Source organism: Lynx rufus, unplaced genomic scaffold (assembly GCF_022079265.1).
Source record: "Lynx rufus isolate CCGP_SWC_20201006 ecotype Redwood Valley unplaced genomic scaffold, mLynRuf1.p SCAF_15, whole genome shotgun sequence".
Classification (NCBI taxonomy): domain Eukaryota; kingdom Metazoa; phylum Chordata; class Mammalia; order Carnivora; family Felidae; genus Lynx; species Lynx rufus.
The window spans coordinates 15,179,287-15,200,573 of NW_025814829.1; positions in this window are offsets into that span (position 1 = coordinate 15,179,287).

The following is a 21,287-nucleotide window of genomic DNA, read 5'->3' on the forward strand; positions in this document are numbered from 1 at the left end:
GGAAAAAAGGAACATGTTCCAATCAAAGAAGCAAACTAAATCCCCTAAAGAAAACTGAGATCTATAAATTACCTCAAAAAGAATTTAAAATAACCATTTTAAAGAAGCTCAAGTACAACAACACAAGTAGACAGCTAAATGAAATCAGTAAAAGAATGCATATACAAAATGAGAATACCTTCAAAGAAATAGAAACTGTAGAAAAGAATGAAACAGAAGTCTAGAGCTGAAAAATTCAGTAACTGAACTGAAAAATTCACTGAAAGGAATTAACAACAGACCTGGTTAAGGAGAAAAATCATCGAACTTAAAAAAAAAAAAAAGTCAACATGCTAGAACCTGGATGAAACTTGAGGGCATTTGTATAGTGAGTGAAGTCAGCCAGTCACAAAAACACAAATACTGCCTGATTCCACTGCTATGAGCTATCGAGAGTCAAACTCACAGACACAGCAAGTAGAACCCTGGTTACCAGGACCTGGGAGGAAGGAAGAGAAGGGGAGTTGCTCAATGGACACAGGGTTTCAGTTTTGCAAGATGAAAAAGTTCTAGAAATGTTGCACCATGTGCATATAGTTAACACTACCTTACCTTACACCTGTATATTTTATGTTATGTGTTTTTGACCATAATAAAAAGTAATAAAACAGATGTGAGGTCTGAAATGATCTAGCTGTGCTCAGTTATAGTATGTTCATTCAGGTGATTCAGAATATGCTTGCATTATTTTGTAGGTATCTGTATAAATTTAATTTTTTTTTAATTTTCTCATGAAGAGCCAGAGTCCTTTCTGCAATAGGGGAGTTGAGGAGGGGGTGTGTGAAGGAGATGGAGGGGGCACCTTCATACCCTAGTTTGAGAAACCAAGTGCATGTGGCTAATTCGTACTTTATATATGAAAGAGTAGAGCTTTATACACTGCTACATTGTCCTTCCAAATGTCACATCACCAGGAGGAAGCAAATCTAGGGTGTCAGCTTCAATAGTTAACCCTAACCTGATCCTAACCTTAGCTGAAGTGAATTCTTAATATTTTGATAGTAATAAACTTTATTTTTAAATGATAACCTTGCCATAAATGGAAGCGATGATAAATAAAGCCATTTCTATTTTTTTAATGTTTATTTATTTTTTGTGAGAGAGAAGGGGAGAGACAGAGAAGGGCAGAAGATTTGAAGCAGGCTGACAGCAGAGAGCCCCATGGGCCCTTGAACTTGCAACCGGGAGATCATGACCTGAGCTGAAGTCAGACGCTTAACTGACTGAGCCACCCAGGCGCCCCTAAAGCCATTTCTAATAACAAAAAATTCAACTGCTCTTACATTAATTTCTACCACTATCTAAAAATTTCTAAGCATTAAACAGTCTGCTAATATTTTCTGTGTTTTATTTTCTTCGGTTGCCACTCATTTTTTTAATATACTAAATGCCAATATAGTTACTTCATAATTCCTGTGAATTTTAATTGAAATTAAGAGTGTAAAGCAATCCCATACAGTTCATAAGTTCAGAGCACTACCATTTTACCACAAACTTAGTGCAGAGCAGACGTTGTTCATTTCCTTTATATATATTTTATCAAGTCCATGGCTCCACTATTTCCTGTAACTGCTGTTATAGAAAAGTATAACATCAAGTGTAACCTCTTGTGCTAAGGGAACCTGATAGATCGATTCAACAACACCAAAATCATTCAAGTCATACCAAACCTTCACTAAATAGTGAGCATGCAACATGATGCCTCACAACTTTAATTCAATAATTTCGTTAAAATGCCATATGAAATAAAATAGTGGCCACAAACTTGGAAGTAATGGAACATTAAAGAAAAGGTTTAACCACCATCTAAAGTGAGAACTTCTCTACCATACATTTGGCAGGCAAACACAGACAGTGACATCCCCAGCTAATGGCCAAATATCAGCATTGTTAGCACACTGATGCCTGCAAAGATGGCTCAGATAATTGTTATAAACCACTGAGAGCACATAATGTCAAGCATTCACGTATTTGACCCCTAGCCATTAGAATGACTTTCTGCTCTTTGAAAATGTAACTGGCTAAGATTGTGTCCCCCTGTAACAAAAGTACAAGTATGCTATTTGAAAATTAAAATACAGCCCACACTTTGCTATAAATTACTTTTAACGCATTTCATGAGAAAGTTTGAAATAACGGAAACCTCAAATAATTTTAACGTTAGTCGATAATGTTAAATTTGCAAAATTGGCAACCCACATGGATTATCAAGTCTACTGAAACCTATGCCTCCCGTGGAGGTAGCACTTTTGCTGCGAAACAGAAATACCCACTTCTAAACTTTTACAGTGTCTTGTGATCCAAGCTGTTGTTTATACACATAGGAATTTTTACAGATGATTTTGGTTACCGCTGTGCTATTATTTTAACATGAAATAACATAATCTTTTTTAATTCTAATAATATCATGTAAGCATTCATCAAGTTTCAAATCAATAACTTTGGAATGCAAGTTAATATTAAAAAAACAAAAGAAAAGAAAACATAATGAGGATAGCCAAAGAGCCAGCACGACTCACTGTGCTATTAACTTGGAAAATTGTATTCTGTGATATTTTAGAGAATAAAGCTGAGAAAATAAATATACTATCAAGGCAGGCACACTTTTAAGATAGCCAGAATCACATTCCAGGCAAGAAAAATAGGGAATATGTAAGCAAATTGTTGGAAACATGATTGTAAGATGAACCACTCATTATAAAGTGCCCCTACGTTTAGTCTTAAGGGGAATTAAAACATGTTTGGTCTCTTAACATTCCCCTCAGTTTGACTTAACTTTAGAATCCAGGCCCCTGACCTCCCTTTTCTTAGAGCATTTACTTGAGAAATCTTGTAATTATAACTGCAGTCTCTAGAAGTAACTGGTTTTTAAAAGCCTCTTGTCAGTTTTACAACCAGGAATGTCTTTCTCAAGGACCTGAGAGTCATTCCTTTGAAATGTAATCATCATGGAAGGTTGCACTCTGATCTCCCAGTCTCTATGGAAAGTAGGATATTAACTTTGGTGGACATCTTCCTTCAAGTTGTGACACTACCCCTTGTCATGAAGATAGGAGAAAGTTGACTTTTCCTTTGGCTAAGGTCAACTAGCAAACACAGATGGCCTGCATTCCTTCACCCCAGCTCTCAAAAACTCCTGCCCTTTGTTTCAGTGAAGCTGGTATTCAGAATTGCTCTTGCTGTCTCTCCTATTGCTGGAAACAGGGTTGGAAGCAATCAGCTTCTGTCTTCATCTTCTTCAGTTCAATTTTCTTCTTTAGCAGGTGAGTTTTGAGGAATGTTCTTCCTCCATAGAATGTGGCTATACAGTAGTGGTGGGAGTTGGCAGCTGAGCAGATAAAACAAGGGCTCAGAAAGTGGTTCTGGAAGAAAGTGGAACTTCTCAAGGATTTAACTGTCAGCCCCAGAACTAAAAAGCAAAAAACAAAAAGAGAGAAAGAGAGAGAGGGGGGACAGGGAGATGATGTACTACTGAGGAAAGTTTGTGGTGAAATGTTCCAGTTCCATGATACTCTGGAAGCTATCAGGTCTCCACATTCCTCAGCAGAAGAAGCACATTCAGAGGTAAACAAGATTTAAATACCAAAAGGGGAGAAGGAGGGGCACTTGGGTGGATTTCAACTCAGGATTTCAGCTCAGGTCATGATCTCCTGTTCATGACTTCAAGCCCTGCCTCGGGCTCTGTGCTGACAGCTCAAAGCCTGGAGCCTGCTTCAGATTCTGTGTCTCCCTTTTTCTCTGTCTCTCCCCCCACTCTCTGTTTCTCTGTCTCTCTCTCAAGAATAAAAAAAAAACATTAAAAAAAATTTTTTTAAGGCGGGAGGTGGAGAGAAAGAGCACAGAAGAGAAGAGGAACAGAGTCTTATTCATTGGAACACAAAGTCTTTAAGAAGGGTGCCTGCATAATGGACAGATTCAGAAGGGATCTCAGGGCAGGACCTCAGGTTCACATGGTACCCCTTTGGTTTTATTAAAGGGAAAGGTGGAGAATAAATTGCTGTTCTCATTAGAGGATATTGGATACTTCTTCATTTATGTTCAATATGAGGAATTAATGGTATAAGAATATTTGAATCAGATGTTTTTTGAAGCCAAAAAATAGGAAATTTAGAGAATAAAATGAAAACACTTGTTCCAGGTACATAGCTCCCCTCAAGCCTTGTTACGTTTTAGAATCCCAGCAGATTTCCACTGCCACATTGAGGGCACCATCAGCCAGCATGTCTTGGGCCTGCTGATGGGATTAGTAGTCCCTCTGGGCAGCTTGCCTGTGTCCTTTGAAGAAGAAAGAGTTCATACAAGTCTGATGAAACTTATTTTTCTCTTTTTATCCAGTGGTGCTCCTTCTCGGTAGACATGAGGTAATTTCTTATTCAAAACTTTTGTTAAGAATCCCATACAGAAATCTGAATACACAAGCATCACATTTTTAATTTATTCCTTGTTGACTAGAATCTCAAGCTGCCTCCATTCTACACTGAGTCTGAGTGGAGAAAACTTAAATTTGGTCTCTCAACAAACTAAGCAAGAGCAGGAGGAGGAAGAGGAGGAGGAGGAGGAGGAGAAGTAGTTAGCATTCAACTCTCAGTTGAGAGAAAAATGTCCTCAGAACGTCCTGAAGAAATCTGAACCTCCCAATCTCAGCGGTGGGAGATTCATGTTTGACCAGAGGAGGGAGACTTTCCCACAACTTAGACAATGCAAATGTAACACCACAGCCAGCTTGCGCTAGAAATTAATTCACCTAGAAAATGTTTACTGAGCACTTAGTAGGCCAAAGCACCTGAGTAGATAGAGAAGATACAGAAGTGAAGACTAACCAGGGAGAAACAATCAATACAACAAACAAGAAAATACCAGTCAGTGATAATTGCTGGAGGAAAATTAAAATTGGGTGATTTGCTAGGAAAGATTTTTATAATTATATAATTAGATTGGATGCTCACTCGGGACGTCCTAACAGAGGGGGAGGTATGTAAGCTACGAACACAAGAAGAGACCACTCATTTGAAAGTCAAGGATGCAGCTGGTATAAAGACCCTGAGGCAAAGAACTAAACTATAGGAGGAATGGAAACACCAGTGGCTAATCCACTGGGGATGAAGTGAGGGACAGTATAAAATGGGATGATGGAGGAATATGGGAGGGTTTCAAGGATAGGAAGAATCCTGATTCAAGGCATCTGTATTGTGGAGTAGGTCTGGACAGCCAGATCCTGGGGTACTGGGTCCTTAGGAGACCTGGCTAAGTAACAGTTACAACAACTTGATTAACAGATCAAGGAATTCTTGTGTTTACTACCTTCTGTAAATGTTTTTTGCTAAGCCTGCAGTTACCCAACAATTCACACTTAATCCCTTTTACAGCTTGAAAACCAAAACCTAGGTTACATGACCTTATCGAGGCCTCAAAGCAAGTGATTGGCAGAATCAGAATTTGCAATATTTTATGAATTTCCTGGATTTGATTCCTTGGTGAAAATATGGGGAGACCCAAGAAGGGTTTAGGAGACATTTCCTGTTTCCTAGGTTCCTTTTTCTCTTTCTCTCCTCCTACCCTAGGAATGAGCTCCCATTCCAGATTCCTTGACGCTTTCTTACCTGGGTCTGCTCTGTGTTATGATTTGGTCATCGCACGGATTGAGCTGTAACTCACAGTGAGACATCTGCTCCTTCAAACAATTGCTGGAATGCACCCCAGGGAAATCATCCTCAGAGGGGCAACTCTTTATGAGTTTAGTTTTTGAAATTTGCTCCGTAATCATTAATTTACACATATCAAAAGGAATAGAAACTTTAAATATAAGTACATTTTCAATATAACCTAAATCTATAACATGTAATATTTTGCATATAAGTATGGTAAAAAAAAAAAAAGTAATCAGAATATGTGATTAGAACATCTTAACACCCCCAGTTTACCGGAAAGCCTTTTCGAAGCATAAACTATCCTGCCCATTAGTCCACTTATCCGGGTCATTACTGCTTTTTCATACTAAACACAAAATGTAGCCTCATAAATGCTACAGGACACACTAAAAGCAAGATTGCAAGTTTAGCACATTAAAGATGGAAAACATTGCAAAGTAACTTTCAAACTGCAAGAGTTTTCTTTAAAACCAAAGCAAGCTTATTAAAGTCAACTCCTACTTATGATGAGACTGTGTAAGAAAAAAATAAATTGCTCTACTTTCCTTCTGAATAGGAAAAACTCATTTTATATAAGGAACATTCCACAGAGTTTTATTTAACCACATGCATTTGACTGAGTGTGTCTGAAGTATTTCAGCACCTCTTGGTATGTCATCATTCTGAACTCGTTTAGAATTCAGTGAAACATCACAGAGCATAATATATTCATTTGGTAACCATTTGGATGTCACATTTATTTCCATAGGTGTTCAATTGCAATTTGACGTTACTGGGCACTCAGGGAAAGCGTAGCCTTAATTTCTATAGTTGCCCCACTGTTAGAACCCATCCCTCTGCATCCAAATCAGCACATTTGCATGTACAATTTATTCTTAATCTGAGTTTTATATTTTAAAGAATCTCTTTTTCCTGATTATCACGTTTAAATGCAAATTGTTTGATACACAGCTAGTCTGTTACAGCTGTGGAGAAATCTTATAAAGCAAGATACCATAGGTTAGATATAGCAGCAAACTTTATATAAGCTTGTGTTGTTTTCTTTAAAAAAAAAAAAAAAGTTACATTGTACCTAAATAACATGAGCCTATTTTTGCCATTTTTCCCCCAGCTCAACCCGACCAGGCTGTGTTAAAATATAAATATCCCATAGGAATGGGTCTTAAATTTTGTGAGTTTTGAGAAATGCTATCCTTCACATAGAATGTGACCTCTTCATATTTTAGTGAAAGGAGCTGAGCAATAATGCAAGGGTCAGAAAGTGTTTCTGGAAGGGTAAAATGCCTCTGGTCTCTGATTCTCAGAGACTGAGCTGTCAGCACAAGAACTGAAAAGTAGGAATGAGGAAGCTGCGGATGAAAATGCTCTCATTCTAAAGATAGATATTAACAGATATCCAATCAGAATTGCAATTATAATCTGTCAAATTAATTCTACAGGGTCATAGTAAAATATGTGTGTATGAGATTAAAATGTTTCCATTATCTATCAGGTAGCAATATTTTTAAAAATCATAATAATTACGACTTATTGTAAATGACAATGTAAATTTCAATCTACATGAACTAAATTAAAAAATATATGTAAAATATATGTAAGTGTGTATATGTGTGTGTTTTATGTAGCTAGAGTGGAATTATTTATTATTAGTTATATAGCAATATTATTCTTAATTATAAAATAACCAACTGTAACTAAGATCTAAAATAAAATCTCAAAAATAAAATCTCACACAGCACTTCACTATAACACTTCTTCAAAGATATTAGATCAAGTTTAAACCCCATTTTAGGGGTACCTAGGTGGCTCAATCGGTTAAGTGTCCGGCTAGTGATTTTGGCTCAGGTCATGATCTCATGGTTCATGAGTTAGAGCCCTGCATCTGGCTCTGAGCTGACAGCCCAAAGCCTGCTTAGGGTCCTTTGTCCCCCTCTCTCTTTGCCCCTCCCCCACTCACTCTATCTCTCTCTCACAATAAATAAATTAAAAAAAAATAAACCCCATTTTATAGAAGACAAATAGAGGTAGATTTGGGGGGTTGTAATGAGGTAAGCCCATAGTGAATAAGCAAGGGCTGACTCTAGGGGGTCTGGGTGACTCAGTCCTTTGAGTGGCCAACCGCTCAGGTCATGATCTCACCGTAGGTGAGATTGGGCTCACTACTGTCGGTGCAGAGCCCACTTTGGATTCTCCGTCCCTCCCTCTCTCTCTCAAAAATAAACATTAAAAAAATTTTTTTGGAAGAAAGGGCTGACTTCTCATATAATTTCCTTTGGGTTTTAAATATGTTCAGTTGTCCCCAATTCTCAAAGGCAATATATTTTCTACTGAGAAAACAGAATGAAAGACAGTAAATCATTGCTGAATCAAATTAATTTATTCATGTTTTTGTTGGTTTTGTAAAGGCTGAATCGTGAGTGAATAAATGAAATGTAAACAGATGGAGGCATTGGTAATTACATAGCTCTGGTTTCAGATTCTGGCAGAGTCATCAACACATGTGGAAGAACCCACAGTGCCCTGGTCAACACTTGACCATTACCCCTGAGGGAACCTCAGCTTTTATTAACTGACCCTCACCTTAAACCTGAGAAATGCTACTTCCTGAGAATACCAAAAAAGGTCTTAACTAAGAAGCAACTGAAGTGGCAAATTGTCCCTTTTTAATAGCTTATCAGTCACATAATACAGAAAACAAATGTATGATCATTTAGACTGTATAATTACACCCGCTGAGACAAAATATTTTTGGAAAGAAGGTTTGATTTAAGAGAAGTGGTAAGAATAGACTCTTAAAGAATCATGGATTCTTGGGGAGTCTGGGTGGCTCAGTTGGTTGAGCGTCTGACTTCAGCTCAGGTCATGATCTCACAGTTCGTGAGTTCGAGCCCCACGTTGGGCCCTGTGCTGACAGCTCAGAGCCTGGAGCCTGTTTCAGATTCTGTGTCTCCCTCACTCTCTCTGCTCCTCCCCTGCTCACACGCTGTCTCTCTCTCAAAAATAAATAAAGATTAAATTTTTTTTTAAATAAAAAAAAGAATCGTGGATTCTTTTTACGTCTACTATTCCTAACCAAAATGTCTGTTTTACCATATGTTTGCAGATCTAATTTTTAATTCTTTTACACTGTAAATCCACCAAATGGTATACAGTTATCACAAGTTCACATCATTCAATACATGAAAGAAAATTTTCTGTTTCACATTTTTCAGTGAGAGATATTCAGGATTCTGCCATGCAGTTTTTCATTTGGAATTTTTCTTGACAAACAGTACCCAACAGTATTCCTAAGTAACAGAAGAAGAAATACATTTCAGTGAATTTTATGTCATTTGGAATTTGTTATGACATATAAGCATCTCTGAGTAACTAAATAATAAGCCGACTGTAGAAATAAAAAACATTTTTTCTTGTCTTTCAAGGAGGAATTTTATTCTTTGACCTTGAGATGACTGTCATACCATACTAAAACTTCCAACCTTATCAAATATAATGTTATTGGCCTTAGATGCTATTTAAAACCACTAAAACTTCCTTCAGGTGGGGTAGAAGAAACAGCATTTCTAGCAAGCAGATATTAACCCCTTGCCTAATGAGATTAATTTGTTTCTCTGTGGGTTGGAGATATCTATCCAGAACAATTTCTTTTCAGAGGATTTCTGCTTTATCAGAGATGGCAGACAAATATTTAATCACCCCCTCATCTCTTCTCTTTTTTCCTGACCTGCTTCCTAAGAGGGAAGGACTAGTTGCTGAGCAACAGACATCTCTGAACAGCATACAGCTCCCCAGCTCCCTTAGTTGGTAAAATGAAGGCGGCTGAAACCTAACTGAGACATGGGCACCAGGAAGGGGTTTTGGCTGAGCCACCTTCCTCAGGCTGTGACAACATTGCAATCAGTCGTGGAGTTTGGCAGCCATATACTTTCACAGCTGCAGAATATCAAATGTCTTGTAATAACGGTTACTAAATTAGAGTGAACTAAATGTTTGGGAGCTAAAAAGAATCAGTCTAAGTCAGAACATTGAATATCTCAAAGAAGTGTTGTTTAGTTGCAAGACAATAACTTGTGTGCTCTCATGTGGGCTAGACTGGAAAACAGAGCAACATCTAATTTATACATGTTATGTATTTACTTATTTACCTATGTGTCTATTTATTCATCTGTGTCAGGGAGGATATTTTGGTTTGTTAATAAACACATATAACAAATTTCACCTGAACATTATTTATTAGATTTTCCCTGGCTTCAATTGTGCTGTCCTGCAATTTATATAATTGATTTTACATTGAAAGTTCACTTAGGGTTCTAGTAATTAAGATATTTCTTGTTGTTCTCTATGAACAGGAGAGTAGCCTTGTCTATACTACCCCTAAAACGTATAGAACTTTAGCATTTTTTTTTTTTTATCATCAGAAGTTCCCAATTCTTAGTTCTCTGGTAAAGTTGCTACTCCACCCAAACTTTAAAACAAATCAGCAACACTCAATAAACTTGTTTTTGCTCGATTTCAGCACTTAAATAAGTCAAGGTTTCATTAAAAAAAAAAAAAGATTTAGGGGCGCCTGGGTGGCTCAGTCATTTGAGCGACTGACTTCGGCTCAGGTCATGGTCTCACGGTTCATGGGTTCGAGTGCCACATCGGGTTCTGTGCTGACAGCTCAGAGCCTGGAGCCTGCTTCAGATTCTGTGTCTCCTTCTCTCTCTGCCCCTCCCCACTCACACTCTTCTCTCTCTTGCTCTCAAAAATAAATATAAAAAACATTAAAAAAATTTAAAAAAAGGTTTAGTTTCTTTGTTGAAAGCAAAAAATATGGTAAGAATCTTGCAAAAGTGCTATATTCAAATCACCTAAAAAAGTGAATTCTTCGCACACTATTTGCTGAGGCATGAAGCATTTCTCTGAATCACTGGAATCAACACAATAGGAATAGGCACAATAGGCACGATCTTGCCTTCATGGGTCACATAGTCTAGTAAAGCTGATGGGCATTTCTAAAAAATTATCATGTGCTTATTTTTCCTGCATTGTCTGGGTGCTGAGGATACAGCAGTAAAGAAAACAGCCATAATCATAGCTCCCAGGAGCTTACAGTTGCAGCTGGAAAAGACAAACAATAAACAGTCACACTCATATGTCAGATTGGGACCAGTTCCATGGAAGGAAGGAAGGAAGGAAGGAAGGAAGGAACCGATGGAGGGAGGGAGGGAAGAAGGTAACAGAGATAGACAGATGACAGTGCAAGTGGAGTGAGGGACATTATAAGGGTCTGATTTAAAAAGGTAGTTTTCACTGCTGTTGTAATCAAGAGTTTGACTATATTTTTCATGTTTAACCACTGACAGCTTTTAAGCCCCATATCTTTCTCTTTCCTGCTTACCCTACATCTGGGCAACCAGTAAGGAAACCCTGTGCATTCCTTCCCTTAGCACTAGTGGAAAGTTCAAGCGAAGTCCCTTCCTCCCACCCCCTCTTCACCATAAACCCTCACCTCACCGTCTAACTGCCCCCCTTGCCCCCACCCCTGCAACAAAGCCATGTGCCTCTCCTTTTCCTCGAGTCATTTTCAGACCACTTTAAGAGAATTCCCTGCTTTCCCCAAAAATCCTCTTTATGTAAGTAACACGTATCTTCACATTCTCATAATGTTCGTGCGGTACCAACAGTCTCCACATCCAGATCAAGTTTTGGGTGGGGAGGGGATCCCAGCCTCCAAGGGCAACAACAGAGTAGGCACTTAGATATTTCAGTTGTTCCACGTTGTAGGAATTTACAACGTTTAGAGAAATGATTTGGTCACTGTACATGAACTAATTGAGTCATTACCTGTTTAGTAGTTACTAGTGTTTTAGTAGCTACCAAATATTAACATTAAAAAAAGACACAGAGAAGTCTAGAATTTCCCCTGAGCACAGCTAGTATGTCCTAAACTCTACCTTCCTGTCTTCACGTTTGTTGTACTACTTTCTTGTAAGTCTCTTAAAGTTTTCATGAAATGAGACTAAATAAGTAGTTTTCCTGGCTTATTCAAACAAAACATCCCTATAGAATACTTGCCCTCATGTCAAGAGATGCCTGAGGAGAGAGAACAAAATCGCAAATATTTATTCCAGATGCAAAACATTCCAGACAAGGGCCCACTGTTCATGTTTTGTTTTTCTCTCCAAACTTTTCTCTTGAATTTTAATTCTTCTGATTACATAAAGAAGAAAGCCTAATGTAGGTGCTAATCTAACTTTAGCCTCTGAGTTCTAGAAAGTGTGTGAATCTCACGTTAACAAGGAAGGCACGCTGCCCAATCCACTTCGGAGTCAAGAGTGGTGTTTTGGAGCAGTGGGACTGAAATTCCGAGGGAAGATGGGAAGAGCAAGGGAGAGAATGGTGAGCAGGGGACCCGCAGCAGTAAAGGTTCCAGGAATAGGTGGCAGTTAAATCCACGGGGCCTTCTGAGGCAAAGAGCAAATATTTGAAGCCTCCAGTCCTGAATCTGAAAATCAAGGGTATTTCCTGAATACTATCCCATTACATAAAACAAATTGACCTCTTTATCTGTAGAAGCTGTAAAGTGCAGCTGTTTCAATAGGAGACACATGGCGTGAGAGAGTTTGCCCTGAGGTAGGCATTTCATGCATTTTTTAAAGCAAAATCAAAGTTCTAAAATAAGAACTATAATAAGAGAGAAATGTGGCAGGACCACTGGGAATTTCTCACGATCCCTCATGTAATTGAACAGCATGAATACAAAACCAGCTGCATATTAGTTGTCCTGACACGACTGTCTTAGCGCCTTTCAAAACAAAATGAATATTCCCCATTATTACTTTACCTTTTCTGCCGGTTTTATTCTGATTTAACACTTTCACAGTATTTTTTTCAGGTGTCTTCTCTGTATTCAGAATTTTTCTTAACTTCAAAGCAAGCTCTAAGCATTACAGTGTTCCAAGGAGGTTTCAATATTGAAAACATCCTTGCCCTAAACCATAATTATGTAACATATGATCATTGTAAAAACAGAAATTTGTATTAAAATTGGAATCTCCTGCTTGGCTACACAAGCTAAGCGTGAATTTATTTCTTTTTTCCCCATACTCAGGATCGAAAAGGAACCCCCAAATTATATCAATTCCAAGGAGTCTTAAGGGACCTAGAAACAGAATAGGCTTTGGACCTCAGTATAATTGTATTACCTGCAAATAAGAAAAAGTACAAGATTATGAACTTATAATTTCTTTTCTTTTTTTGTTAATTTATAATTTCCTGTGTGAACCGAGATAATATGCTCCTATACATGACCACGTCAAACTCTATTCGCTTTTTTGTCCAAACAGAAAAAGAAGCACAGTAAAAGCAATTAGTTTAATATATGAAATCGTATCAAAGAAAAAACCATATGAAACCTCCCTGTCTCCTTTACCACACTTGTGCACATAGCTGGATGTACAAGACAATTAAAACCTAAATAGGGATGTTGATATTATGGGGAATTGTCCCTGTCTCCACAGTGAAGCCACTAGAATGGTTTTGTCTTATTGTTACCTTTTTTAACTCTGAAAATCCTGACGTAGGCTCTAATGTTTCATAATGCCTTTTCCATTGAATGTTGTGCCTTTCAAGGAAATAATTAGAATTTTCTGTTGAAACTTTAATTCGCCACTCTTATTCTGACCCCAAAGAATAATCAATTTTGCTTTCTTTGTTTCATATAAATATTCTCAATGTTGTACATTCTAATTCCTAGGCCATACGATCTCCCAAGAGATTTTAGAGATTTTTTCCTTTTAGTGTTGGAGAATAAGATATGAATTTAATAAAAAAAAACTAAGGCAAGAATTTTTAGAGCTAAGAGTAGAAATTAACTTTGTGGTAGTTTTCAGTGAGTCTCACCAGTATTTTGATTCTCTTCCCTGAGCACCTCAGTCATCAATAAACACTGACAAAATTCTCATGAAATTAGTCATATCTGTGAAATAATGCATATAAATATAAAACAATGAATGGAGATATAAATATATCTTTTTAAAATTTTTTTAATGTTTACTTATTATTGAGAGAGAGAGAGAGAGAGACAGAGTGTGAGCGGGGAAAGGGCAGAGAGAGAGGGAGACACAGAATTTGAAGAGGCTCCAGACTCTGAGCTGTCAGCACAGAGCCCAACATGGGGCTTGAACTCACAAACTGTGAGATCATGACCTAAGCCAAAGTTGGACACAACCGACTGAGCCACCCAGGCACCCCAAGATATAAATATATCTTGATAATTATTGCTATGACTTCTACTAGTACTACTATTATGAACCCTCAAATTGTCTAATAATTTACATATCAAACGAATTTGGTTTGTTTGTAGATGACTACCAAATACCACTCCAAACACAGTCTTTCCGAATGGAAAGCTCCCACAGTGTTTTCACCAGACAAATATATCTACACAGAGGGTCTCCATCGTTATCTCAAGCATGTCTTATACACACTAAATTTGACAACTGCATAAAAGATTATTGCAAATGAGACACACAAAAGGAAGGTGTAGCATCATAGAACACTGCTATATGTGTTCTATATGTATCAAAAAATCATCTATTTGATGAGAATAGACATCAATTAATAAAGTATGCAAAACTCAGCCAATGTGAGTCTATGTCAATAAGTGCTCAAGGACTAAATCTTGCTCCCCATTATCATTTAGTATGCTGAATTGCCATAAATTTCCTTTACCTTGCAATTAGAATGCAATCTACTACTAAGGTGGTTGACGAAGCAGAATGCAATGTTGTATGGCCATGAACTGTAAGAATATTAAGATCAAGAGTTTTTTCCCCAGAATGCCAAAAATTTCTCGAGTAGAAATTCAGAATGGTATTTTTTTTAATTCTCTTTCTTTTCTTAAGCTAGAGGATTATATAACAACAACAGCAAATCTGAATTTGCCAGAAAATGAATTTTTCACTAGCAGTATATTAATTGGAGGCTGTCACAGTCTATAGACACAGGGCATCCATGATCAAAAGTAGTTGTCTCTCAGGCATGATCACATTCAGCACATAACAGTCATTACATAATTATTTAAAACTAATTTTGGAAATTAAACTAGAAAGGCAACATTACAAGTCATTTTCTCCTGTTCTGATATCTATTGCACTTTAGACAGATATTAATATTACCTACTGTCTTCTTAGTATTTTAGAGTTTCACATTTCTGTTTGAATTTTCTATAATATAAAAATATGCCATCAATAAATGTATTCAACTCTAACAGGTCACACCTATTCACCCTACACTTCAAACTTTTCCATATTGTATATACAAAAAAGAAATGTGATATCTCTAATGGGGTATTTAATTACCTACTCTTTAGTTGGTTATTTTTATACACACACACACACACACTCACACACACATACACCCCACATAAATACACAAATTAGGATGTCAGAAAAAGCAACATTTTTTAATGTGAAAAACTGAGAGCACTGTTAATACCACAACCATTTCCCAGACCTTTTAGAATTCCTCTAAGACAATTTTGACAGAGATTTTAATCTTAATGACATAAACAAAGCTGCTATTCAATAATTTATTTCATAAAACCAGAAGGAAAGAGAGCAACTGCATGACAGTAAATCACTGCTTGGATCTTAAGTACTACTCACAATAACTAGCCTGGCCATTCTTTATGAGTGCATGATTTCCTTTGAGAGATGCAAATTTTAATTTCACTGGCCTGGCGATCCTATCTTTATAAATCTGCAGATCCCTTGGAAAGATACACATTTTAATCTTAGATGTATGGAGAAAGAAAGCTGTGTACATATTTACTCAAACTCTTGAAGACTTGTAAGACCTTTTAGAACATAAGCTCTATTAATTCAAAATTTATGGTAATAACCTGGATAGAGAATGAACTAAAATTCAGCTATGTTCAATCTAGAAAGAAAACAATGTTAAATAAAATATCTATGAATAAAATTTCACCAGTTGATGGATTCAATTGTTTTCCAAAACCTTTAAGTATTTACATTTCATATTCAATACATTTCATAAGATGTTTATAACAATACCAATTCATATGTGAATATCAATTCATATGTGAATATGTGAATATCAGACCTAGAAGTTAATTAATAATCATTCTTAGCTAACATACTAAAGATAATGATGTGAATTTTAGTTGAAATACACATGAAATAATATTTCCTCTGGCTCATTGTTTATAGCACTCATTTCACAATTAATCATGTGCTATCTTAAAAAAAAACAATTTTTATTTCTAACAAAATTTTCTGTTACTTTTTAACTTTTTGGTTTTTTTATTACTTTTTGAGGCGGGAACTAATTTTTTTTTTAATTTTAACAGGAACTAATTTTTGTATATACACTCCATAACACTTAAAAAGAACAAATGTTTGATGCATCTGGGTGGCTCAGTCGATTAAGCAACGGACTCTTGGTTTTTGGCTCAGTTCCTGATCTCTTGGTTCATGGGTTTAAGCCTCTCATGAGGGTCTGTGCCATCCCTGCTTGGGATTGTCTCTCTCTCTCTTTCTCCTCCCATTCCCCGCTCATGCTCTCTCTCTCAAAGAAAGAAAGAAAAAGAAAGAAAGAAAGAAAGAAAGAAAGAAAAGGAAAGAACAAATGCTTATTGATTTAAATTTGTTCCCTTAAATTTTATCAAAATACATAATTATATAATAATTATAATTTAATTTTTATAATTATCATTTACATAATTATATTGTTTTGTATCTATAGGTTTTTTTTTCTATACATACCACATATACACGGTTTATCTACATATACAATGACTCACTAAAGTTAGTTTTTTGGTTCATTTTTCTTGTAAAAAAATGGAGTATCTTGACTGTTTAATTTGTAAATGAAAAGTATATAATGATTAAATGGACTCTCATTGAATGCTAACCAGACTGTCATTGCTAACTAAACTCCATTTTAAATGGAAAGATGGTGAGTGTTAAGCTAACAGCCCAGTGCCAGTAAAATCAGGAACCAAACATACCCCTTCCGTTGATCTCACTTCCTGCAACTTTGTATTGGTTGTTCTCCAGTCCAACAATAAGCACCTGAGTTTCTGTTGTTTATGCCTTACACCGGAGCAAATCAACAATGTTGACAATTAAAGTCATTTGCAGCCATATTACATATAAATAAAATAACCAGTCCTTCTAATGTTGGCAATGAACTCTAATTTTTCAGACAAGCACTTAATTGATTACTTCTGCCTTTCTGTATTTCTCAACATGTGTAGCAAAAGGCAACTTCAGGTCTGATAGACGACACCCTCCCCATTTGAACAGTAGTTTCCTAACACTATTATCAAGCGCTGATGATGTCATTTAAAAATGAGCAATTTCTGTTACCTTTTGATCAAGATATTATCTTGGTTTGTTTTATGCAAAATGACCCAAGCCAATAACCACAGTCAGGTCCTGTCTACACAAGAAAAAAACAGGTATAATTTGAGATTCGTCTAAAACCAGATTCCATCTACATCACAATAAAACTAATGAGAAGTAATTTTAATGAAATAATTACAAATTTTCAAAAAGAAAAGAAAATTTAATGGCACCTGGGTGGCTCAGTCAGTTGAGTGCCTGACTCTTGATTTTGGCTCTGGTTAGGGCAGAGCATGGAGTCTGCTTGAGATTTACTCTTTCCCTGTATCCCTCCCCACCATTCATGTGCTCTTTCTCTAAAACAAACAAAAAAACCCAAAAAACGGAACAACTACAACAACGACCCAAATTTAACAATTATTGATTGTCCACTATGCAGTTGTTATAGAATATGTAAAGGACTATAAAAATTATTGTTTGAACTCAAGAAAAATTAAACAACTCTAAAGTTGGTAGAAAAGCTTGCTAGCAGTAAAAAATTATAAAAGAGATGTCACAAAATACCATAAGATTAAATTCAAAAGAGGAAGCATAAGCAATGAGTCAAAAGAGATATTCTTTCGTATATGTTCCATAATTAAAATTCATGACCTTAATGTTAGCTGAAAATGATTAATAATAATAAGTCAGGTATTCACATATGAATGGATCCAGAAATGTTTAAAGTTTTCTGAAAACTAAAGTATATATTTATATATAGTTATATACTTTTATAATAAATATTATATAACTTTGTCTTTTATATATATATAAGATGAATAAATAGAATGAATAATTTTTAACAGCATATTTTGTTACTGAGATTATTTAGTTTTTTGTGAACACTGATACTTTTGGTGAGTTTTTTCTGCAGGGTTTAAATCAAATAATTTTTTATTTAATATTTATTTAAATTATTTCTCCTTTAAAAACTTATTTTGTGGGGGCACCTGGGTGGATCAGTCAGTTGAGCATCCAACTTTGGCTCAAGTCATGATCTCACAGCCCATGGGTTTGAGCCCCGTGTTGGGCTGTGTGCTGACAGCTCAGAGCCTGGAGCCTGCTTCAGACTGTGTGTCTCCCTTTCTCTCTATCCCTCCCCTCTCTTGCACCCTGTGTCTCTCTCACTCTCAAAAATAAATATTTAAAAACACCTTATTTTGTGGCACTTAATTCCATTTATTTCAGCATTTTTTTCCAAACAATCCAAACAGGAATTGTTATATTTAGCCTTCTGGTGGATTATACATTTATTTGCATTTTGGGGCACTAAAAGTAACACTGTAGAATATGGTGTTCTCCTTGACAACAAGTCACAGATTCTGTAATAAGTTATATGTGAGGGGTTTTTTTTTTGACAGAAAAAAAATCTTTAACCCTTTTTGACAAACTTTATTCTCTATGTTAACCCTGGGATTCCTTCAATTCTGTTATTCATTGTAGTAAGTAAAATTTCCCTCTTTTTTTCATTGCTAAAGTTTTAAAATATGTGCATTTATTCTAGCATTTCAAGATTTTTGTTTGTTTCATCCATGTCATTCATGGTTTTGTATATCAAAATTTGATTTCTATTCAGTTTGGGTTTTTTAGACTTCTGAGCCTAAAAGTTGATAACACCTCTGTTCGTTTTATTGCTTTAGCATTTGAAAAGAATTTTTTTTAATTTTTTTTAACATTTATTTATTTTTGAGACAGAGAGAGAGAGAGAGAGCATTAACAGGGGAGGGTCAGAGAAAGAGGGAGACACAGAATCTGAAATAGGCTCCAGGCGCTGAGCTGTCAGCACAGAGCCCAACGCGGGGACCTGAGCCGAAGTCGGATGCTTAACCGACTGAGCCACCCAGGCGCCCCTGAAAAGAATTTTTCTGAGTAAATGATTTTTTGTTTGTTTTTAAGAATTACACTAGCTCTATTGGTTGCTGTCACTGTAAATTAATACCTTAGGACACCATCTCTGAATCTACGATGCTTTCCACTGCCAACATCAATAGCTATTAAATATTTAACTACTTTCAAAAATCTGTAGTTTTACCATTTTACCGAACATAAAACAAACCTGACACCTTTCTACTGATGCAAATGTTGGTGTGTCTCTTTCTCATAGAATAACAGTGTCTTTGCCCTTTGTTTTCCAGCTGTGGGCTGTTATCTTAAAAAAAAATAACTATTTATGTTACACCGATATAATATATTAAACCCTCGTTCTTTGTGGAACTCCAAAGTTACTCTTTGGGAATTCAAGTAGATTACTTAAAGTGAGTTCTGCTTTATTTATATAATTAACTTAAATTAGCATGATTTGTCATTGGAGTGAAAAATCACATAATCTATTTTTTCTAATTTGTCTTTTTTTTTAACATTCAGGTTTTTTTTTTAATTTTTAGTTTATCCACTGTGAAGATGATGCTAAATACTTTCTTATATTGACTTAAATTGATGATAAAATTTGAGATATGTCATTCAGCTTTGTATAAATGCAAATTACACATGTTGTCTTATAAAGCCTGTTTTCTCCTTGGATGGCTTTTCAGAAAGACACCATCCAGATATATTGATTTTCTATTTGGATTTTGTTAGATTGGCTTAAAAGCATCTTGTGAACTGGCCACACCAAGCCAATTTAAAAAATAATTTTGAAAAGAGGCTCCATCTATTACACACAACAAATGTAGATATATTTCAGGTAATTATGGCTCTAGGTCTGTTCTTTCTCAAGAATGCAAACTTTATTCTCATTTCTAATTCCAGTTTTATGTCAGTTATTAACATAATGAAGATTCTTTCTCTCATCTCTAGATTTCTAGATTATTCCTGAACGAAATGACTGATTCAAAGTCTATAATAATATGATGCCTGGGATGACTTTAAACTAGTATACAATCATCTCTCAATTGTGTTTAATTTAAAATTCCACTGTCTCTTTAGATGAAAACGTTCCTTCCAATCTTTTTAAGAGCTTCAAGATTTTTCCATCTAAGCATTTCAGGTTCCTCCAACACAGCCTCTGTAATTAGTGGCTCCAGGCCAGTAAATTCATCCTGCCTGTCAGTGCCTCTGTTTCTGCTAGCTTCAGCCCATGATGTGAAAGTAAATCATTACAACTGGCTTCCCAGACTTGAAATTGAATTTGACAAACAGTCTTTGGGAGTTATATAGGATGAGAATGTGAGATACAGATAGCAATCACACCTGTGTAACCTCATTACACATATTCAGTTCCCACTGACTTCAAAGATAGTCATGGGTATATAAGAAAAAGCAAAATTTGTCACTGGATTCCTAATATGTCTCTAATGGCATACAGAAGGCATCATGCTTCTCATTGAGCACTGGGAGTTCCAGGTTCCAAGTAATGAATATCTTTTATTTGCTATTTAAATAATGTCCACTGCGGTATATTATTCCAAATAGATCTCATTTCAGTCCACAATGCCTCAAGAGTGTAATTTCAAAAGCATAATTATGAGAGATAAAACGTTCATGAATTTATGGTACATTGCAAAAGTTAGAAGTTAAGTCAGCAGAAAATGATGAAACAAACTCAGAAGATATTAGAACAAAGAAAATTAGAGATCTTTTAATACCATGCCTTCATTTTACCTACGAGAAAGCTCAGGTTGCAGGAAGAAAACAAAAGCCTAGGTCAAAGAACTAGTCACTGACTGACCTGGAATAAAAATCAAGTCTTGTGATTTTCATTTTAATGTTTTCCATCTCATATTAGTGATTTTCAGGGGAAACAAACATATAAATTAAACGTTTATAATTTCTAATTTTTACACAAATTTAGGATTTTTTTCCCAAGATCGTTATTTTATCAACAATGTTTCCCTTCTTTACAATTATAAATTCCAAATGATTGGCATGTTAATGTGGATTTTGAAGTCCAAGTTAATTACTTTGAAAAAGTAACCCTATTAATATGTTTATTAGTTTACTAAAAGTTACTGCAATGATCACTTTATAAGTCCTGTTTAGAATATTTTTAGCGTCCTCTTGTTCTTTCAGAGTCGCTTTTAAAATTCAAAAAATTACAGGCAGAAATGCGCTTCACTTGCAAAAGAATGATAAGCTCGGCCATATGTTCCCCTCAAGCTTCCTTGTCATGGTCTCCTCAAGTGTGCTATAGCCAGAAGAAGACACTGGGGCAGTGTAGCCTTTGGTCTCTAATTAGTTTCATGCCTATCATTCCAGCATTCAAATACAA